Source organism: Octopus bimaculoides, chromosome 15 (assembly GCF_046866305.1).
Source record: "Octopus bimaculoides isolate indiv1 chromosome 15, ASM4686630v1, whole genome shotgun sequence".
NCBI classification, from domain to species: domain Eukaryota; kingdom Metazoa; phylum Mollusca; class Cephalopoda; order Octopoda; family Octopodidae; genus Octopus; species Octopus bimaculoides.
In genome coordinates, this window is record NC_142942.1 from 38,821,219 (window position 1) to 38,835,919 (window position 14,701).

Sequence of the window (14,701 nt, forward strand, 5' to 3'; positions counted from 1 at the left end):
CTTCGTATCTGCCTCCAGCTGACCACCTGACCACTAGGTCAATGTGCATTAATATTAATCGCCATTCTCTAAATATCCCTCTCTTTCGTTTTCACTCTCCATTTCTCTCTCTATCTCTCACTTTTACTCCACCTCTCACTCACTGTATCTCCACCTCCCAAACTAACTAATGTATTACGAGTGAACGAGCAAGCAGATTATTATATACATGTTTTTTGAATTCATCATTTAACTATGATATTCTACTTCGTTATTTAGCATGCAAATAATTATGTTTTAACTTTCATACATGCATAACTATTTCAAAGGGGTAGAGATTCATCAGCATCAGATAATTCCTATTATTTTTGATGTTATATAATTTTATTTGGCTCCCTATTATATTTCTTGGCGTTATGTTCGTCCGGCCATTCTAAGTATACTTTATTTCTTCGCTCTCACACAAATACAGAATTATTATTTTTTTGTTTGCAAACGTTGATCTACATGATATGATCTAACAAATAACTTCATTTTTTTTAGGTTGCTGACTTGCCCATTTACTCTACAGTGAAGTATAAGTTTGACAGTAATTCCTTCCTTTCACAATATTCAAGATCATTTTACTGTTTCACGCGGATATCGTTACAGAAACAACCGGTATAATAGCGTCCGATGCATATATACGTTGATGCATATCTTCCTAAATATTGAAAGATGTCGCTTCTAAATACTCTACTAAGATGTTTGGATTCATTATGCAACGTGCAAAGCTGATTGGAGTTTTATGACTGCACCACTAAAATATGTTCAGATAGTTATCTTAATTTTCCAAGTAAAAGAATCAGCTACAATGAAAATCATTATCAATGTGGTAATCCGTCCATACTCATTGAAACAGAACGCATGCTGAGACGTATTTTGCGTTCTTCTTTCGTATTTAGAATGTGTTATAATGTGCATATAAGTAATCAATCATAACATTTTTATCTGTAAAACTAATGACGTATTCAAGAAAAAAGACTAATATATCATTCAAAGAAAATAAAATAGAATCTTTCTGAAATTCTTAATTTTGCTTGATAAAAACGAAAAGAAACTGTGATTTGTTCAGATTTACCTTACAGAATTATTATACATAATGACATTTGTTCAATACTTCGTCCTGATTCTGACTACATTTCTATCGGTAGTAAATTGTGACCCAATGTACAAAGATGAGTTAAGGTTGAAAGACAAATTATTATCTAATTATACGAAACATATAAGACCTGTCGTTAATTTAACTGCTTCGGTCGATATAAACGCAGAATTATGGCTTGAATTACTCTATGGTTTGGACTACGTAAAAAATATACTTGTGGGCCAGTACTGGATTCAATTTCAATGGACGGATGAATTCTTGAGATGGAATCCATTAAACTACAATAATATTACGCGTATCTATCTACCTATAAATAAGGTATGGACCCCGTCTATTACAATGTTGAACACATTAATGGAAACACAATCTAAAAATAATTTTCTCGAAATGACTGTGGATTTTAATGGATCTGTCACAATGGTGGAAATTAAACTACTACAAACCTTTTGTGAAATATATGTTTACAATTACCCTTTTGATGCACAGACATGCGTTATTTCTATGGGTATCCCATCGCATAAATTTCAAGATACAAAAATAAAAGAACTTTCATGCTATCGTAAAAGTGATATATCTGACTCTGAATGGGGTATCAGCTTCTCTTGTAATGTACATGGCACAAACAACTCTTTCTCGTACGCATCCGCTACGCTGTACTTACATCACCAAATAAAGATGGGTACCATCGCTATGCTGATTCCAACAATAATGATGACTATATTAACTATCTCTATTTTTCTCCTGCCACCAGAATCTGGTGAGAAAGTTTCTCTAGCAATGACAATATTTTTATCAAATGTCTTGTACTTTCTACAAATCCACAATGGCTTGCCAAAAAATTCAAATCAATTCTCGCTTCTTACCTTTTATTTAATGATATTATCACTGTTAAGTGGTATCGCTACTCTTGGTTCGGTGATTATAACCAGGCTGTATGTAAATCAGTTAGTTGACAATAACAAATTGAACCCGTCGCACCAAAGTAAAACTTCGTTAAAAAACATTAATCAAATTGCTGATATTTCAACAGTGTCTAAGGAAGAATTTAATCCTGTACCTAAAGCAGATATTTCAAGGAAAGGGATGAAAAAAGGTATTTTCCATTACAGCCGACTTGATGGTATATTCCTAAAAATTATGATTCTAACATCGGCAATAGTTTGCATTTTCTTTATGATTCTGTCTTAGAACAGAATGACATTTTTACATTTAAATTATAAAGTGATCTTGCATTGTGAATCTTCAATCATATATGATACTCCACTCATTCCGAGACAGACATAAATGTTTAACCTTTGCTTCACACATGGTTCCAAATAGCGAGGATATATGTACAGAGTTGTCACATACTACCCATTAGAAATGCTTAATTTAAATACTAACGCAAGATTTCCACTCTATGAAACGAACATTGAAAACTAACTATTTTACTTCGCTCAATTTAGCCTCATGCTTATAATGATTTTCACATGTTATCCTCTATGCAAGTCTACAAGTCAAATCGTGGGCAATTGAAAGCATATATATATATATATATATATATATCAAAGGTGGGAGAGAAGACAGATTAGATTATCGTTCTCCTACTCCGGTCATAATTGGGTATACAATTAATATATACATATATATTTCCTTTATTATATCCCAGTTATACAGAAAATTACATTGGATACAATAAATTAAATTAAAATCTCGAGCAAGTGAGATGTTTACAAGATTTACAATAATTCTTGTATGCAGTAAACTTTAATAGAGTATGGATATTTAAAATTGTCCTCGAATGAAATGAAATAAAGTAGTTCACGAATGAAATAAATATATAGTCAAGTGACATATATTACGATCCTTTCAGGGTATATATAATGGTCAGGCGTTTTCCGTTTCAGAAAATATAATGGCCAGATGTCTTTCAGATTCTTTTCATCTGGCTGAATCAACTATCTTAATTTCATGAAGAGAAACTCTAGTAATTTTCTATGTTAAAGATGAGGTTAAATGTGTGTCCGAGGGAAGGGTTAATGAGGTATAAGATACATGTCTGCTGATATAAAGGGGATGATAGGAGAGAGAGGGAGAGAAAAAATAAGGTTAGTATTGGGATGTGTGTTGATAGAAATGTATGTTTTTATATTGTTTTGGGAGGGAGGTGGTGGGAGATGGTGCTAGCTCACATATTTACAACAAATGCGAAGATCATGCTTGCTCAAATATTTACAACAAATTCAAAGAAAGAATTTCTATGATTCAAGAAGGTAAACTGACGACAAAGTACCAAAATACGCTGACGTTAAAGGAAAGCAATCACTTAACCAACTTTGAGATGAAAACCAGCACCTTTATGGATTAAAGAAAGTTCACAAATCCAAAGAAATCCAAAACAACACAAAATGCAAAAATACATCATATACCGATGTGCCAAAACTGCCAGCTTTAAAATGGCGCCCAATTTTTGCTGGTCCACCTTCATGCACACGTCTAAGCAACCCATTAGATACCATTCTGAAACCCCTATTTAAAAATTGCAAAGCTACATCAGAGATGATATGGAATTCCTGAACTATACCCTCCAGAAAGTACACCAAGACACAATCTTAGTCAGCTTTGACGTAACAAGCTTATATACGAAAACTCCACACGACTTAGGAATTGAAGCTGTTCACTTGTGGATTACATAGACTCAGGTTCCATTTCAGAGAGATTCCCGAAAGAGTTGATTTTTGGAAGGTCTCAAATGAATATTGGAGAACAACCACTTCCTCTTTCATACCTAACTGTATTTACAAATAAAAGGAACGACCATTGCACAAAAGGAGCCCAACATATGCGTCACTCGTTATGGATTACCTAGAGGCAAAACAATATTGCCAGCTGCAGCAAACGTTCAGTCACGACTTCGCCACTTACATTAATAGCAACTGGTGACCTTACCTAGATGATTGCTTCATTTTCTAGGATATAAGGTAAGACCTGCAAAACTTCTATTCCATCATAAACAGGCTTCACGAACCAATACAATTTACAATGAAATGTAATAGAAAGGAACTACCGTTTCTGGATATCGTTATCATTAAAAAATGGGAAAATATCGAAACAGCTATTTTACAAACCAATAGGCACACACCAATACTTAAAATTCCGATCAGCACATTCCTCACAGGCCAAAAGGAAATTCCCTTTAAGCTGGCAAGAGGCAGCTGCACTATAGTTACTCACCATACACCACAGCAAATAAGACTATATGAACTAAAATCATTCCCTAAAAGGCAAGAATATCCTGTGAATCTCACCAGTACGGCTATCTCCAAGGCCCGGAACGTTCCGCTGACACCACTGAGAAAAGCAAACCAAGAAAATAAAAAGGAAAAAACAGTTATCTCTTGTGTCGTCAGTCAGAAAGCAAGGGACTTCAACATTGTCAAAGTCGCCAAACGATATCTCACAATTCGCCAGCAATGCACCAAAATGAATGCACTCATAAAAGTCTCACAAATATAATATAAGAGACGCTAAGCACCGAACCTAAAAAACCTGCTCCCCAAGGCGAAATTTACGTCTAATATTGAACCAATGCAAGTTCAGAAATGCGGGGACACGCGATGTTGAACTTGTGAATACTTTGAAGAGGGTGGATAAATCTCCTTGAAAAACAATGAGATTTTCAAAGTTAATGCAAACATGAATTGCAAAAAAAAAAAGAAAAAAAAAGAAGAACTAGTCTATGCGCAACTTGCCTCCAATGTAAAGAATACAATATTGGTGAAACTGGAACGGGACTACATGGCAGAGTTTGTTTATAGGAAAAACAAATTAGATACCCTCTGTCAGAAACACTCCTTGCAGTGAACACTTCGCATAATTCGGAACGGAACAATATTAAGAATATCCCCCTTTCCTTAAGTTATGGTCGGACAACGAACATTTCCGAAAAAATAAAGAAGAATTCTTAGAAAGTACAAAGCACTACTGCACACAAAACAATGATATTGCACCGCACTATAACAGGACTCTCACTTTGTTTTTTTTTTTTTAAAAAAAGAACGCACATACACTTTCAATCATTTGATCTTTGAAGAGGGAAACAACCCCAGGCGGTACATTACCATTTCACTAATCACCCTAGAAATGAAGTTAAATACTTGAGTAGTGTAGATACGCGCGCACGCGCACACGCACAAGTATAAACACACACACACATACACGCACACACATGTATATATGTGCGTGCGTTGTGTACGTATTCATGGGTATGAAGGTATATACGCGCATATACATACACACATATACCTATACACACACACACACGCACACACACACACACAATATATATATATATACATACATTATATATATATATACACACACATATGTATATGTATATGTATGTGTGTACGTATGTATGTATATATGTATATATGTATGTATATGTAGGTATTTATGCGTATGTATGTGTGTATATGGATATATATATATATATATGTATGTATACTTTCTATGTTTATATGTAGGGAAGTAAATACGTGAGCTAGGACTATCTCCGCCACCTCCAAAATGACAAAAAATACATTTCTATCAACAAACATTCCAAAACTAACCTTCTATTTTTCTCTCTGCTGTCATTCCCTTTTTATGACATGTATCTTACACTTCATTCATACCCCACGCCCCAGACACATATCTACACTCATCTTTAGCATAGAAAATTACTGAAGTTCCTTATTATGAAATTAAGATTCAGCCATAAGTAAAAAAAAAATTGAAAAAAACTCTGACTATTATATTGTTCACTAAATGTCAACTATTCAAATGGAACCAGCAGAACGGCACTTTCACAATCCCTGCATAAAACACTGCTTATACACACCACCACCTTCCAACTCCACTCTCAATCTATTGTCTTGTTTTTACCATTCACTATTTTCATTCAGCTCTGGTTTATCAACACTCCTTCTCTTCCACACTTATTAAAAATCCCCAAACCAGACCTCAGACACACCCAGATCTCTTATATATGGAATCCCACAACACAACACAACCTGTGATTAGTTTGATAATCGCCACCTACGAATACAGGATAGGTCTCCAGAAAAGTTAGGGAATCTTTAAAATATCTCCCCACCGAAATTAACAAAGAACTTACCAGGTCTACAAACCAACCAATATAATTATATTATTAAAAAATTAAATTTATTAGAACTACCAGTGTAGACATCCTTTTACTTTTACAAATATATATATATATATATATATGTGTGTGTGTGTGTGTGTGTGTGTGTGTGTGTGTGTGTGTGTGTGTGTGTGTGTGTGTGTGTGTGTGTGTGTGTTTATAGTATTTCAAAAGATTGTATTTCTATTGGTGATTATTAAAATCTGAGTAGCAATTGATTTTTGACTACAGTGCACAAAAAAGCACAGTAACAAATGTTGTTGGCACTCCGTGGCTTACGACGACAAGGGTTCCAGTTGATCCGATCAACGGAACAGCCTGCTCATGAAATTAGCGTGCAAGTGGCTGAGCATTCCACAGACACGTGTACCCTTAACGTAGTCCTGGGGGATATTCAGCGCGACAAGGCTGACCCTTTGAATTACAGGCACAACAGAAACAGGATGTAAGAGTGAGATAAAGTTGTGGTGAAAGAGTACAGCAGGGTTCGCCACCATCCCCTGCTGTTTAACTATGAACCTTTACTTCTTTATGTATCTTGTAAATTATTATATATTAACCTTTATGCATAGATAGATATTTCAAAATGATCGGCATTTATCGCTATGGAAGTAAATATTAGTTCTGTGTTTCAACATTGTTATTTTACGTCTGCTTTCGTCCTGCGGCTGGTGACAGATATTGTTTCAGCATTCTGCCAAGAACGCACTTGTGTTTCTATTTTCTTTTCAAATATGTTAGTATAACATTGTGTAAGAAAGAATTGATTACTATTATGTGGTCTATTCAACTTATTACTATAAAGTCATATGTACCTTTGGCATATATTTAATTTTAATTGTTAAAGCTAGTTTATACAAAATACTATGTTGCGAACTTTGAGAAAGAGTTAATTCATTTTACTATGAATAAATTGAAACTTGAAATTCTTTTTAGTATAATGTTAATACCTTTATTTTTAGCCATATTATTTATTTATTTGGCTTCCAATAATTGTTGTTATATTATATCTTTGGAGATCTTTTAAATGTTATGTTATTTGTTGAATTGGATATTTTATTTAACTGAGTAAGTTGTCCGTTTAGGAGATTAGTTTGTTTAATTTCTAGATCACTATGTAATTTTAGATTTAGCTATTAAATAGAAGATGTTAATGTTAAACGTGTTATAATGGTATTAATAATATCTGCTTTATTAATTATTTAAAAAAAATTTATTCCTCTCACTCCAGTTCACTCTGCCGTATCACACGGATATCAAATTTATTTGATAATAAACTGTGCCTGCGAAAACCTTTTGCGTCAAGTGAAGTCATTGTCGTGGCCGATACCAGTCCTGTCGGACCGGCACTCGTGCTGGAGGCACGTAAAACGCACTATTCAACCGTGGTCAATGCCAGTGCCGCCTGACCTGGTTCCGTGCCGGTGGCACGTAAAAGCACCCACTACACTCTCGGAGTGGTTGGGGTTGGGAAGGGTATCCAGCTGTAAAAGACTTGCCAGATTAGATTGGAGCCTGCTACAGCATTCTGCCTTTCCAGTCCACAGTCAAACCGTCCAACCCATGCCAGCATGGAAAGCGGACGGTAAACGATGATGATGATATAAGTATATATATATATATATATATATATATGTGTGTGTGTGTGTGTGTGTGTGTGTGTGTGTGTGTGTGTGTGTATTTATATAAGCATACCTACATCTCTCTCTCCCTTCTCTCTCTGTATATATATATATAAATTTTATAATTAATTAATAATTATAATTGAGGGCACACATGGGACGAACGTTGTTATAGATAAGAGTCAACAATACTCTAATAAGTCACCATTTCACTAAAAGCACAACAATTTGAAGAACATCGAAGGACGAGCACAGAAAATGTACTTAACATCACGGTTGTTAGTCGCAATTGAGTTTGCACATATCCCTGTAACATCTGATTTTGAGCTTTGAGATACTTCTCTTAGATCTCACCAGCAGGTCACACTGTTTACCCTGGGTTAAAAGTTTTACTCACTTCATGCCAGCTCGAAATTTAAACCATATCAGTGTATAATTTTATGTAAATAAATAAATACAGATATTATTATTGTTGAGTGAGAGAGCAGGACATGCCATCAAAGTGAAACTGGGGTAAAATATACGTATTTATTATTATTATTATTATTATTATTATTATTATTATTATTATTATTATTATTATTATTATTATTAAATAGCAATAAAAATAATATAAGTGGCCAGCAAGCATTAAACCAATAAAAGCGCAAATCCGTAAATTTTGTACTTAATTTAGAATTATAATTGAGGATACACGTGGCACCAGCGTTGTCATTGATTTTCTTCGACCTGTTGTACTTTCAGTGAAATGGTATCTTAGAGTATTTTTCGACTCTTATTTATAGTAATGCTAGTGCCTCGTGTACCCTCAATTATAATTATTAATTAATTATAAAATTTATGGATTTGCCCTTTTATTGACTTTAATGCTTGCTGGCCAATTATATTATTCTTATTTATGTGTGTATATACTTATTATAAATAATAATCTCTTTCTCACTATGTGTCCCTCTCTCGATATATATATATATATATATATATATATATATATATATATATATATATACAGGCACTGCTAGAGTATTCCGTTGGTGCCGGGTATTTCCCAATAGAGTGCATTGGGGGGGGGGAGGCTTTCATAATAGCACAACGATATAAGTTGGATTGTCTTTCTTTTGGCTGGGATTTTTCAAACCTTTTATGCACTACTCACTTAGAAACAATGGAGGAAACGTTTTATGGTTATAAGAAAAAATTGGAAATCGGCGACCACACATCTATTATTTTCAAACAAGTAATTAAACGTAAATAAAAAAAGAAACAATGAAGTCTTGTGAATTTTTTTCATTAACATGACATTTTAAGTCTCACTTCTAATCTATGGGCAATCTGAATCTGAAATATACTTTTAATAATTTCAATATAATTTTGAGACGAAAAGGTTGTGATATAAGGGTGATTTAGCTGTGGTTTGTAGTACATCCCACAAAATTACTATTACTGGTCTTCTAAAATATTAAGTATTAACACCAGGCAGTCACGTCTTGCCCCATTTCAAGTTTTACAGGAGAGAATATCTGCTGCTCCACTTTCTGTAGAAAGGGCGTGTTTCAAAGATCAGGTGTTCCATTTGCTGTCAGCTTAGTGAAGGATTAGGATGCCACAGGTGATAAAGCGTAAACATTCACTGAAGCAGTAGGGTATCCAGTGTGTCTTGTGCAGTAAAAGAGTGTGTCATCACTGTTTGAGGCACTCACTTTTCACCATTTTATCACTTTGAGTGAGCTGTAATCCTCGATCGTGCCAAGACCAAATTAGGTTGCTTAGCATCCAGAGCTTCATCATGCACCCAGAGCCTTCAGCTAGACGAGCAATGCGATTGGTGATGTTCCAGTTGTTTCCAATGTTCTCAGACTGTTATTGTCGAAAAAAAAAACTAAACTAAACACGGTCGTGTGTGATGGAAATATCCTCTACTGGATCTGTTGATAATTTCCAGAAGTCTCTGGTCTAGCAATGTAAATGGGCTTGAGTTTTGCCGATAGGAGATAAACTTTTCAGATATTGAAGTACGGTCAGTTAGGCTTGGTAGAGTTGTGCAGAGAGCGAGGAATATTTTCTGTACGCATCTGTCTTGGGCCCTGGTACAATTGACCATAATTGTGGAATTGTCCCGAACGTATCTGTCACATGTATGACGGATTAGGCTATGTGTGATGTTTACTTTAAGCATTGACCCGCTGCATACCTATGCTCAGGAAGGAGAGGCAATGCTTTTTTGTCTGCTGCCTTTCATGAAAGAAGTTGTGCAGTGGATGAGTTTGAAAGTTTTAAACTTAGGTAACGTTCACTTAACCTACCAGCAAATTTGCTCGGGGCTGCTTCGAGCATAGGTCTGTAGATTGATGGAGGAGATGGGGAGAGAGGTCTTGAATCCTGGTCAGGGTGAATATTACTTTGTGTGAATTACCCGGTCAACTCTAGGAGGTCTGCTCACATTTGTGGAGTTGTCCTTGATTGAATTTTCTGCCTTCTTGTTTTGACTTACATTATAATCGCTTTTATACATCGCTGCATCATATCTTATTGTATTCAATCATTCTGTACCTACATCGATTTATCTGTAAAAGCGTAATGACTAATAAACTATAATAATAATAATTATTATTATTATTGTTTTTGTTGTTGTTGTTGATTCTGTTCTCAAGGTGGCAAGGTGACAGAGCATCGATAATACGCTTTGCATCAGTTGTTCCTACCCTTTATGTTCGGAGTATATTTCGCACCGAGGTCAACTTTGCTTTTCATCGCTCAAGCATCGACGAAATAAAACAATAATCAAGCAATAGGGCACACGTAACGACAAGCCCATTAAAAAAAAATGCTTGCCTTGTGCTATAAAATTTAGCGGTGAGATGGATCGATGATTGCTGCGAAGAAGAATTCGGGTAATCAAACCATAAATTATAAAAATTCTAGTTTCTATTTGACTATGTGTTTATAACATTAAAACACCTATACCAATTGCGGTGGGGTGGACAGAAAATATTATTTTCCTCTGAGTATAGTTTCCCCAAGGAATAGAAAAGGGGTAACCCTTCACACTTCAGCACAAGTTGTGCAGGACACACTGAAAAAACAAACAAAACAAAAAAATAACAATAGTTTATAAAACAACAGGAAGTCAAAGTCGCAAATTAGAGAGAGCAGAACAACAACAAATCGAAAAATATCTTCGTCCTCTGTGGGACACTAAAACCTACGTTCCAAGAGGAGCACTATCTTTTTGCCATAAGAAAAGAAGACCTCTTTCTGTTACTCACATAAGAGGTCTGATCAATAAGTATCCGGACCCTCGACATTGTAACGATGTTAAAGCACGCAGAGTACAGCCACTTTGCAAAGATTGTTCATATGCTCGAAGTTTGAAAGTCCTAAGTCACTTCCGCTGTTTGCAGTATGGCTTGAAAAGAAGGTGTGTAGCGTGTGATTGTTGTATTGAGCATGACAGAAAAAGTTGTTGTGAAGAAACCTACTCATACGCCTACGCAAAGTTGAATAAAGTGAATGGAGAGCAGTGTATGAGCCGCACACAAAGTACGAGATGTTCAGACAATTCCAAGGTGGATATTGACGAACGTTCTGGGTTACCCGCAACCAATAGAAGTGAGAAAAACTCGCAGATATGCGTGTAGCTGTGAAGAGTGATCGTGGAATCACCATCCGTGAGTTATAAGAAGATGTGCAGATTAGTTACGCTTCAGATCAGTCCATTATCACTGTGAATTTGAGTATGAGACGCCTGTCTGCCAGGTGTTTGCCAAAACTGCTCTCAGCTGACCAAACAGACACTGGGTTTTCAGTGTTGTGCAAGATATTTGTGATTGTTTCGAGAACGATGAAAGCATTTTGAAAATGTTGCGTAGGCCTTTGAGCAGGTATCACGAAGCGTTTGGCAAAATGAGATGCAGATTCTCTTCTCAACTTGCTCTTCATGGTCAATGCGATGATTACACGCTACACACCTTTATTCGAGGCACTGCTGTAAACAGTGGAAGAGAGCTGGAACGTTAAAACCTAGTGCGCATTCACAGCAGATTTCAAGTTCAATCTGTGCCAAGAGGCTTCAATCTGCGTGTTTTAGCTTCGTTACCATGGCAACTTATTGATTAGACAACTTACCTGGGTCGTAGAAAGGTAAAAAAAAATGGTGTTGTGTTATCAAATATAGACATCTGCTGGTTTGTGACACCTCTCCACCTGGACATAGAAGACGAAATAATCATCTTACACGTGCTCAACTGGTTGGGACAGCACTTTGAGATGTGGGTGCAAATGGATAACAATTGTCTGGAAACAATTCCAGACCTAATAAATTAAGTAGGTAGCACCAACCTCCACGTGGCCGTTGAGGGTACAAAGCGGAGGATTCACCTGTGTGTGGACAAATTATCTAAAGGTCTTCTGACCACAACAAAAGAGTACAGGAAGCCACCACCACGTTTACCGACACCACGATAACCATAACCACCACCACCAACACCACCAAAGCAACGGCATCAACACTGGCAGTTAACCACCACAGTTGCAAAAACAACAGTAACAACAACAGCAAGAGCTGACACTCGAGGTGCTAAGCGCCCTTTCTCGGTCGACGCTTGTTCCAATACTGTAGTTCCGTTAATGAAACAATCTGCGGAAAATCCTGTTTGACAAATAGCGACCACACCTGCTCAATCTTAAGAGAACACTATGAAACGTAGTCTGGAATCTTAAAGGAATATTTTTACGAAAAAGTTTATTGAAATGAATCTATCACTCGTGTAGTTACAAAATAAGATGTAAGTTGGCAGAGCGAGGAAAACCTTTACTGACGGAAACTTTATAAAAGAATGCATGATGAAAGCAGCAATGACTTGTGTCCAGAAAAAGCTAACATGTTTGGCTGTATCAGCCGTTCAGCAAGTTCAGTTGTGCAGAGAACAGAAGAACTTGGAGAGAATATACAGTTATAGATACATGAGAAAGCTAAGAAAGTTTTGTGGTATTCTCTTTCAATGGATGAGTCTACTGATCTCTCTAGTACGTCACAACTTCTTGTGTTCATTCGTAGTGTTAAGTGAAACTTTGAGATTATGGAAGAAATGGCATCCGTTTGCAGTATACATAGAACAACAACTGGAGAAGATATTTTCAAAGAGGTGCAGAAAACTTCGCAAAACTATAACTTTTAGTGGAATCAGGTTCGATGCGTTACAGTCGGTGAAGGAAAAAAACATAGCAGGAGTGAGGAAAGGTTTGGTAGGGCGGATCCAGACCAAGTTAGAGGAGCTTCAAGTTCCGAAAGCTTTGTTTATACACTGCATTATACATCAGCAAGCATTCTGTGGAAAGCATATATTTCTTGCGTACTAAAACCGGTTACAGCTGTGGCGAACTTTATTCGGAATCATGGGCTTAATCACCGACATTCCCAAGCTTTCCATGAAAGAGTGGATTCTAATTTCTGCGACTTGCCTTACTACAGAGAAGTGAGATAGCTCAGTTGCAGTAAGGTCCTGTTTCATTTTTATAAGTTCCGAAGAGAAATAGATCTTTTTCTCGCCGAAAACAATAGAACTGATCCACAGCTGTCAGATCCTTCATGGTTATCAAAGTTGTCAGTTTTAGGTGACGTCGCTTCTCATATGAATGAACTGAATTTAAAACGGCAAGGAAAGAATAACCTTGTCTGTGATATCTACTGAATTATTACAGCATTTCGGAGAAAGCTATCATTGTTTGTAGCACAACTTGAAGAAGGAAACTTCGATCATTTTCAGTATTTTTGAGAGTTTTGCATAGAAAATGTGGAACAGGTTAACCTCAAGTTTAAAAAGTTATTCGGGAATTAAATAAGCATTTTTCTCAAAGAGTTTCAGATCTTGACAGAATTCAGAATGAAATTCTTTTGTTTAAGAAGGCCTTTTGCTGTAATCTTGATAACATGCCAACAGAACTACAACTGGAGCTTATTGACTTGCAAGCTTATAACTTGTTGAAAGAGAAGGAAAACGCATTGAATTTTATCGCTGCTTGCCTGCTGATGTGCTTTCAAAATTGAAAAAAAAATGCCTCAGGAATGGCATCAGTTTTTGGAATGACTTATGTTTGTGAGCAAACTTTTTCATGAATGAAATGAGTGAAGTCAATACATCGAACAAGGTTCACTGATGAATATATGAAGGCAATTTTTATGGTTGGCTGCAGCAATCATAAAGCAAATGTTGATGATATTTTGGAAGCAAAAACGCCAGTTTCACAAATCTCATTAACTTTTGTGCTGCTTACTTTTTAAGCAATTCAGCTATGTGCACACTTTTTCTAAAAATTCTAAGTTGGTAATATTTTGGTATTATTAAAATGTTTATTGTTTTTTTATTATTTTGTGTATTGTATGTATTGTTAAATAAATAGGATGACTATTTTTTGTGTACATTCAGTGTATTCCATATTGTACTGAATTGAACAAACTATTTATCTGGCCCACGCTTGGCATTCTTTAAGCTACATTTAGTTTGGTGACCCCTGTTTTAGCTTATTGAAAGAATTTCAATGTATCATCTCTTAAAACCTTTTTTGCTTCTTATGTTTATAATTTATCAATGCTTATACTTTATTACACTGCATTTATGAATTAAATTTTTCGCAAACAGAATCCAGCTAACAGTAATAATTCGGGGACCATAAAAGTATAGGTTTTTGAATTCCTATCATTAATTTTACTCAGATTTATTAAGGCTGTATCGGATTGGTCTATGCTTAGTTGGGATTGATTGCGTTTAGATTTAGATAGGCATACTTTTTTTTGTT

General features: G+C 35.7%; 1 pseudogene; it reads left to right on the forward strand.

Moving 5' to 3' along the window:
* Window positions 1-1,186: 1,186 nt before the first annotated feature.
* Window positions 1,187-2,311, forward strand: LOC128249530 (chemotactile receptor for terpenes 1 pseudogene; annotated as a pseudogene).
* Window positions 2,312-14,701: the final 12,390 nt, after the last annotated feature.